Source organism: Bidens hawaiensis, unplaced genomic scaffold, assembly GCF_021521415.1.
Source record: "Bidens hawaiensis isolate Kalapana, Puna unplaced genomic scaffold, B.hawaiensis_p1.1 tig00014593_1, whole genome shotgun sequence".
Taxonomy (NCBI): domain Eukaryota; kingdom Viridiplantae; phylum Streptophyta; class Magnoliopsida; order Asterales; family Asteraceae; genus Bidens; species Bidens hawaiensis.
In genome coordinates, this window is record NW_027492272.1 from 189030 (window position 1) to 197950 (window position 8921).

Here is an 8921-nt window from a genome sequence, read left to right on the forward strand (position 1 = left end):
ACAGAGTCAATGTTGGTAGTGGACTGGTGAAGATGATAATATGAAAGAGCGGCTTGGGTTAGGGTTTAAAACATTCCTTAATATTCCTTTCAAAACTGGTGGGATTTTAAAATCCTATGAAAATGGGAATTGATGGGATTCTCTTTCCATTCCAATTCCAGTTAATAGTGAAACGAACACAGGAATGTGTGGGATTTAAAATCCCATTCCGTCCAATTCCACTGAATTCCGCGAAACGAACAGGCCCTTATTCTTTAGCTATTAGGCTTGTTTCACAACAACCGTGACTTAAATTTTTTTATTTTTATTTTAAACAAAACTACATAGTTTTGATGGTTTCATTGGTACACCACAACCACGTACACACTCAATTTCCCCTTTAGTATAGGAGTAGTCCATTTTTACATTAAATCACATTGTAACTCTTGTTTAGTAATATTGATCAATTTGATCTATCAGCTCGTCAATATTATAATTAAGGCAATCCATGTAATCTAGACCATCAATGAGCGGATCATTCTTATCTTGAAAGTCCATTTCATCAAAGTCTGGCATGAAACCAGGATAGGCACGTTCAGACTCGATCCGAGCTTCAGTATTGCTAGTTTGAAATGCGATTTCATTGGTCGATTCAGCTACCGCTTGATTGATTTGAGCTTCAGGAACAGAAGAATCTCTGGCAGCTGTATGTCGTATCCATGGCCACTCGGGAATTCCTACGTTCCTTTGAAGATCCCTAAAGGCACCTGTTTTAACTGCACAAGGACATGTGTATGAAAAACTTAACAATTACAATACATGACACAAATGTATGTAATAATCAATCAGCTTATATTATATGTGGATGAATGTAACTTACGTCCAAGTTTTTCTGCAGCATGGGCACTACTCAGTCCAAAATATGGAACAAGACAACAGTACTTGGTAACAGAAAATGACTTTGTTTTGCGGAGCCTTTTTCGGCTGTTGATATTAGTCATTCTTGGGCGATCCAATTGGGATTGAAGAAGACTTCAAACCTGCATGCTGCATAACATTTGCTGTTTTGGTGAAGCTGATCATAGTATCTAATAATCTAAACAATATGGTGATGTGATATATATTTTCCACACATTTCAGGTAAATAAAGTGAAGATATTTCAATTTTTGATAAAAATTAACAAAATATTAATAATGATTGTAAGATAGTGGAATGTTATATACTAAGATGTACATAATCAACAATATATGAGCTTAAGTATCTGGTTGTGGAATAGCAAAACCACAGGCATATTTATGAAAATAAGTACTAGCTTATTAAGGACAGGACATACCACAAGGGCACTGTAAACTTCAAGAATATCATTGGTATAAGACACATTTGGTGTGTCCATGACAAACTCAAGCACACCAACACATGTATCAGCCTCAATCACAGGCACAGCAAAGGATCCCCATATCTTATTGAATATCGCCTCTTCACACGGCGGACGATGATCCGGAGGGTATCTATGCACATTTTGTGTCTGTTCAGGAGTACAGTTCAGGAACACACGGCCAGGAAGGCCGAATGCTACTTCTTTCTCAGGCTCTTTACACACATAGATTTTGTGGTCTAAACAGGCTTTACGGTATGCCTGGAGTTCTTCATTGTCTCCGGAAACACCAAAAGGCTGACACGTCGTAGTAAGCACATATGTGTTTCCAATTTTCTTTGCCGCCCAATATTGAGCAAGAACAGATGGGCTTTGACATAAGTACGTTTCGATCGCAGAAGTGATCTTTTTCTTGACTTCCTCAGTTGTGAGAACACAAATATCTGTAATGGTCAAACTATTAATCTGATGATATAGCTAGGAACTAGAATATAACAGCACTAAAGTTTTGAGGATAAGAATGGCCATTATTAACTAACACTCAACTTCATTATGAGAATTTAAACTGCAGAGTTGACTCAAACTACTTTAATGCAAGTATTTGCCTATGATCAATTTGTGGGACATGTATTGCAATGAATCTAACAAAGTCAAAAAGCATGATCTCTCAATATTGAGTCAAGAAGCTCCACAAACTCATAATATCTTGATACAAGTCTTTTTACAACATCAAAAGTTACTAAGATCTCAAGGAATAAAGATCAGCAAACAGGATCTATTTCGTAATGGACTAATAAAATCCATTTTTTCTTGATCATGTTAGCCCCCCCCCCCCCCCCCACCATTAGTAATAAATAAAAATAAAAAATATATATCATATAAGGATAATAGGAGTGGATATGGCTTCATAGAAGGGGTGCAAACAAGTAGCTTGCAAACTACTTGAGCTTGGATCAATAAAAAGCTTAAAACCAGCCGAGTTTTTACGAGCCCGAACTCAAATAAATCTCGCTTAGTTATCAAGCTCCACCCGAGCTTATTCTTGTTTAAAGTTTTTTTCATAATATATAAAATAAATAAAAATAAATATAAATTAATTAATAAATAAATAATGAGCCGAGCTCCATGTTTAGAGAAAGAACTCGAAACGAGCTGAGCACAAGCCTAGTCGAGCTCCGGCTCGACTCAGCACATCATCGTATTATAACACAACTAGCATCCCAGATTAAGGTAACTCTTAGCATCCCGGAAAAGTCGAAAAAGATGGAGGTACCCACGTCAGATCTGAACTCATATAGAAGAAATTGATCTTGGGATTAAAGAACTCATATAGAAGAACAAGTGGGTGTGGGTGTGGGTGTGGGTGTGGGTGTGTGTGGGTGTGTGTGTATAGAGAGAGAGAGATGCAAGCGGAGGATCTGTAGGATAAACTGAAAACAATAAATATCAAATAACAAGACATTACTCGTTTCCTAGTAACAGTTAACAGTGCATGAACCATAATTTGTGTTAGTTGAACTCACAGTTAATGATTGTAGAAGGCCTATAGGGTTCACCAGCTGAAACCTCGTATTTCCAGAAATAAGCCATTAATAACCAAACTCAATCTTATTCTTCTATTCCAGGAACTCTGCTTTGAACTAGTTAATCCAGAGACGATCTACTATGGCAGTTTTCTTAAGCTGTGACCCGGTCCAAGCATACTTATAGAGCCAGGCCAGAAACTGGTCCACATTTTTCATAATTGAGGGTCCAAATAGAGGCCAAAAGTGATGGACGCAAATTTCAACTTTGCTTGTGAAATCCACTAGCTAGATGGGCAACTCAGTTAATAATAATTATAATTTATAAGTTGTACATTTCATTTTAATTTCACGGGAGTTTATGAAAATAAAAATGCACGAGAAAACTTCAACAAATTAACAGCTTTAAACAATTTTTTATTTTTATTTTTTATTTTTTTATATCTTGTTAATCTATAAAAAAAATAAAAAAAAGTATGTATAGTTAGCGAGTTATATATATGTAATTCATAGACTACATATACGTGTCTCGTAAAATCATATGAGATACATACAGCTTCGTGAGCTACATTTGTTTTCTTACTTTTTAAATACACATATATAACAGGAGAAGGTTTGAGTTTATTGCATGTATTTTCAAATTTACAAAGATAAGATTATATGAATAAAATACGTATTTCCGAATGAATAAAATACGGCTTGATTTTTGTTAATTTGAAGTTTAAACACCCAAACTGAAGCCCCATCTCGTCATTTGGAGCACCGTTTCGAGGTAAATTGTACGTCAATCAACTTGTATTCTCATTCTGATCAAAAGCCATAAAACACAAGTTTAAAATTTAGAAAAAATTAAAAGCCGTTAAGTTTTTTTAACGAAGATCCAATGAGAACAATTAGTGTGAAAGTTGGGACCGCTGACAACTATTTTCTGAGGTAGGATTATTATCGGCCAACTGCAAAAGAAGTGGGATTACTAAAATTCAATTGGCTAATATACAAAAAAATTACAAAAAGCTTACAAAAAAAATACAAAATAGAGAGAGAGAGAGAGAGGAGAGAGAGAGAGAAGGGGGGGGGGGGGTTGTTGAACCGGAGATTCGAAAATCAAACTTAACACTTTTAAACGGATGATATCGGCATTCGACCAAAAAAGCTTATCGTTAGTTTAAAATACAAAAGATACTTTATTTTAAACACAAATTCGTTTTTAATAACCAACTTGTATTTTTTTTAAATTTTAAACTATAAATAATATTAACATACTTAACGCGCTTACCAAAAAATAAATATTTGGTAACATAAGAGTTAAATACTAAAGAAAGCTAAATATTTGGCTTTTTGTTTCATTTGATAGTTGAAGTGTGTGATTATATTCGACTGATAAAGGAATACTTTATTTGAATACAACTTCTAGATCGGTACCATATTTGAATTCCTAAACCGAAAATTAGTAAAAGGTATATCAAAGATTGCACTGGTTATGACGGTAATAATACCCATTCGGCACCATAGTTACAAGAATATCGAGTATAAGGAAACCGACTAGTATCACAATCGAAAACCATAAAAATAAATACCGATAGTATCGATGCTCTAACACTTTGCAAGAAAGTGTTAATCTCTCTCTCTCTCTCCTTTTTTTTTAACAGAAAAGATTTTATATTAAAAAATGTTGGTTAGAAAATAACTAACCAAACAACATAAAACTAGTTACATGTAAAGATGTGGGTTATAAAACCACTCGGTCCAAGAGGCTTTAGTCTTATTGTTTCTAGTGACTATCCAATGAAACAAAAAATGTATGACCGAATCGTAAATTGGCTCTAACTTTAAATCATTAGCTTTAAACACAGATTCATTCCTGTTTAGTCAGATTACCAACAAAGCACATAATATAATTCCTTATACGATTAGTTTCTTATTCTATTTGTAATTGACATTTATCAAGCCAATCATGAGAATATGCAGGGTTGATAATGTTCAGACCTTTTAAATGTAACCACGCAAGTATCAACTTCCACATCTTAAAAGCGACTCCACGACTGATAAATAAATGTTGAGTAGTTTCTGCATCACTAGAACAAAAGGGACACATGATGTACGGGACATTCAATCCCACATTAGATAGATTACCCTAGTAGCCTATTCAACAAAAGCCACAAACAATATTTTTATTCACAAAATCACATGACCCTCAAAATCCCGTCTCTACGAGTCTTTGTTGGACGACCAAGGATGTTGTTCTAACATATTTGAGAGAGTACCAAATTGCGCCTCCTCGATCCTGCCTCTAAGAGGACGTCACCATTCACAAACCCAATCAACATTCCCTTTTCATATCTTTTACAAGATAACTTTTGTTCTTTTCAATTACAAACAGTCTCGAACAAATAGAGTGCAAACTATCATTCATCAAGAATCCAAATCATTGAATCAATCTGTAGTACTAATGAAACCAACTTTGATTTGTTGATAAAGAAAAACCAGCGAAAGGAACATGTGCTTGGAATCGAATTGTAAAAAAGCATTAGTTTGTTAAATAAAAAAAAATCTAATTCCTATCTCGACCATGAAAAAGACAGTGGGTGTGGGTGACTCTAGTCGTTTTTGGCTCAATCATTTTATTGATGATGATAGTTTGCACTCTATTTGTCCGAGACTGATTGCATTTGAAAAGAACAAGAGTTGTATATTTTAATCGGATGGTTAATCAAAAAAATAAATAAACGTAACTATCAATCTAGAAATTTTTTTACAACGTTTACAAAATATAAATTTTAATAATTACTAATTTTTTTATCAAAAAAATATTATGATCAAACTTTTCAAGCCTAAGCAATAAACATTCCAACAAAACGTACATATAACTAGAAACAATAAAATCAAACTTTCAGGATAAAAAAAAAGACCTTTAATAGGGGCATATGTGATATGTGTAACAAAATACAGACACAAGGTCGGTGTAATTTAGGGTGAAAACACTTCTATAGGGTTTGAACTAAAATAAACCGTTAATATATTTTTTTCTTAACGACATTTTTTTAATTATTCATAGTTTAAAAAGAAAATGTTATGTAATGATAATTTTAAGCAACCCCTCTACGTGCACATGTACAGTAACCAAAATGCCTGTTTTTTAATTTATATTTAGTTTCAAAAAGCAAAAGAAATTCGATAAATAAAAGCACAAGTCATAAAAGAACTCCTTTAACTGAAGACATAAACGTGCACAAATAAGCTGGGTGAGCGTAGTGGCCGATAATTGGGGCGACAAGGATTTGTAACCCCCCCCAGGACGATAAGAGGGGCGACAGGGGAGGGGGTTATCGCTTGGTAAAGTTTGAAGAATATTATTATTTTATTATTATATATGTGATATATATAATAAAATAATATGTATATATAAATATATGTATATGGGAGGGTTATTCTAAAAATAATATATATATATGAGAGGGTTATCCTAAAAATAAGTAATTTTCAAGGAAGACTAAGAATAAATCATAGCAATTGAATCACGTTAATCAATATATAGTTGAGATTTAAAATTATCAATAACTGACACAGTTTCCTACAATTACTCTTTTATCATTATAACCGACATAGTTTTTTATAATTGTTCTTTCACCATTATTATAGTAATGCCAAATGTCAAAAATTTATTGGTTTTACCATTCATAGGAAACTCCTTATTCTTATTTGAACATTTTTCTATATATATATATATATATAGGGGAAGGTTAACGTACAAATGAAATTAACGTGCTAAACGTGAGAATCAAGTAGAGTAATTATGTATACAAGTAGAGTAATTATTATAGAGTAATTATATAATTACTTTATAATAATTACTCTACTTGTATACATAATTACTCTACTTGATTCTCACGTTTAGCACGTTAATTTCATTTGTACGTTAACCGTCCCCTATATATATATAGGGGAGGGTTATCCTAAAAATAAATAATTTTCTAGGAAGACTAGGAATAAATCATAGCCATTGGATCATGTTAATCAATGATTGAGATTTAAAATTACCAATAACCGACATAGTTTCCTAGAATTACTCTTTAATCATTATAACCGACATAGTTTCCTAAAATTGTTCTTTCACCATCATTTGTAATGCCAAATGTCAAAATTTTGTTGGTTTTTATCATTTCTAGGAAACTCCTTATTCTTATTTGAACCTTTTTCTATATATATATATATATATATATATATATATATATATATATATATATATATATAAGATTGAGATCATGTGAGAACCATTTTGAAATTGAGAACTTTGAGAACCATTTTGCACAAAAAAAAACTTTTTTTAAGAAAAATAAAAAATTTATAAAAAAACGTGAATATAAAAAAGTAGAAAAACTAAAAGTTTTTATTTTCATCCCTGATTCATAAAAATAATTAAAAAAACAATATCGGTTTAACAAAAGTATGCATATATGTATAATCATAAAAAAGTAAAAAAAAAAACAAAAGTTTTATTTTCATCCCGGATTCATATAAAAAAACAATATCGGTTTAGCAAAAGTATACATATATGTAGAATTAAAATAAATGATAATGTAAATATGTGTATAATCGTGATTAAATAAAAATAGACATATGTGTATAATTAGGTTTTTTTAATGAAACCCAGATAAAAGATAAAAAAATAAGGTTTTTTTTATCTTTTTAAATTTTTTTGTTTTTTTTGTTTTATAATTTTTTTTATATTTTTAAGAGGTTTTTTGACCTAAAATAGTTCTCAAAGTTCTTAACTTTAAAAAGTTTTGTTAAGATCCTCACTATATATATATATATATATATATATATATATATATATATATATATATATATATATATATATATATATATGTAGGGGAGGGTTATACTAAAAAGTAGTTTCTTAGGAAGACTAGGAATAATCATAGCCATTGGATCATGTTAATAAATAGTTGAGATTTAAAATTACCAAAAACCGACATAGTTTCCTATAATTACTCTTTCACCACTATAACCGACATAGTTTCTTAAAATTGTTCTTTCACCATATGTTGTAGTGTCACTTGTCAAAAATCTATTGGTTCTTACCATTCTTAAGAAACTCTTTCTTTTTATTTGAACCATTTTCTATATATATATATATATATATATATATATATATATATATATACTAGTCCACAACACCATATATTGGTCTACAACACCATTACACCCATAAAACAAAAACTCACATTTTGCTGACTGAGCGTCACATGTTGCAAGTTGTCCCATTTTATAGCCCCTACTACACGTAGCCTAATGAACTAAAGTATTACATGTTGCAAGTTCTTACCATTCTTAAGAAACTCTTTCTTTTTATTTGAACCATTTTCTATATATATATATATATATATATATATATATATATATATACTAGTCCACAACACCATTACACCCATAAAACAAAAACTCACCTTTTGCTGACTGAGCGTCACATGTTGCAAGTTGTCCCATTTTATAGCCCCTACTACACGTAGCCTAATGAACTAAAGTATTAGTTAACATATAATTAGGGATATGATTGCATTAGGATGAGTAATGAATGAAAATACACCGACACAAAATACTTCAAATCATATGAAATAGCTGGTCAGCAAATTGACCCCTCACTAATCTGACCTGGTTTACTAAAGCAAGTCTATTAACTCTATCTTATTCAACCCCATATATGGCCTGTTATTTGCACCTCAAATAAGCTTTTTGTCTTCTTTCTCTACTGGACCCTATAAATTTGACACAGGCCATCTTATTTGCACCTCAAAGTAAGCTTTTTGTCTACTTTGTCTACTGAACCCTATAAATTTTACCCGGGTCACCTTATTTGTTTGCCAACTTTCTCCCAGTTCAAAAAAAAGAAAAAAACTTTCTAGCTTTCGATCAACTATGGATCAGTCCAAGATACAAAAAGTAATGAGCAAGTTCAGTTTTAACCAAACCGGTTTTCTTTTCAATACTGGGAATATATACAGGTTGGGTACGAGTGGAAACTTAGAGTGGCAAATCAGCT

The 8921-nt window shown here is 31.7% G+C and overlaps 1 long non-coding RNA gene across 1 annotated transcript; it reads right to left on the reverse strand.

The window, feature by feature from the left end:
• Nucleotides 1–296: 296 nt before the first annotated feature.
• On the reverse strand, nucleotides 297–2639 carry LOC143547057 (uncharacterized). The gene is made up of 3 exons (XR_013137704.1): nucleotides 1314–2639; nucleotides 860–1026; nucleotides 297–755 (listed from the first exon to the last, which is right to left on the reverse strand). It is a non-coding gene; the product is annotated as an uncharacterized LOC143547057 (long non-coding RNA).
• Between the last annotated feature and the right edge of the window lie 6282 nt (nucleotides 2640–8921).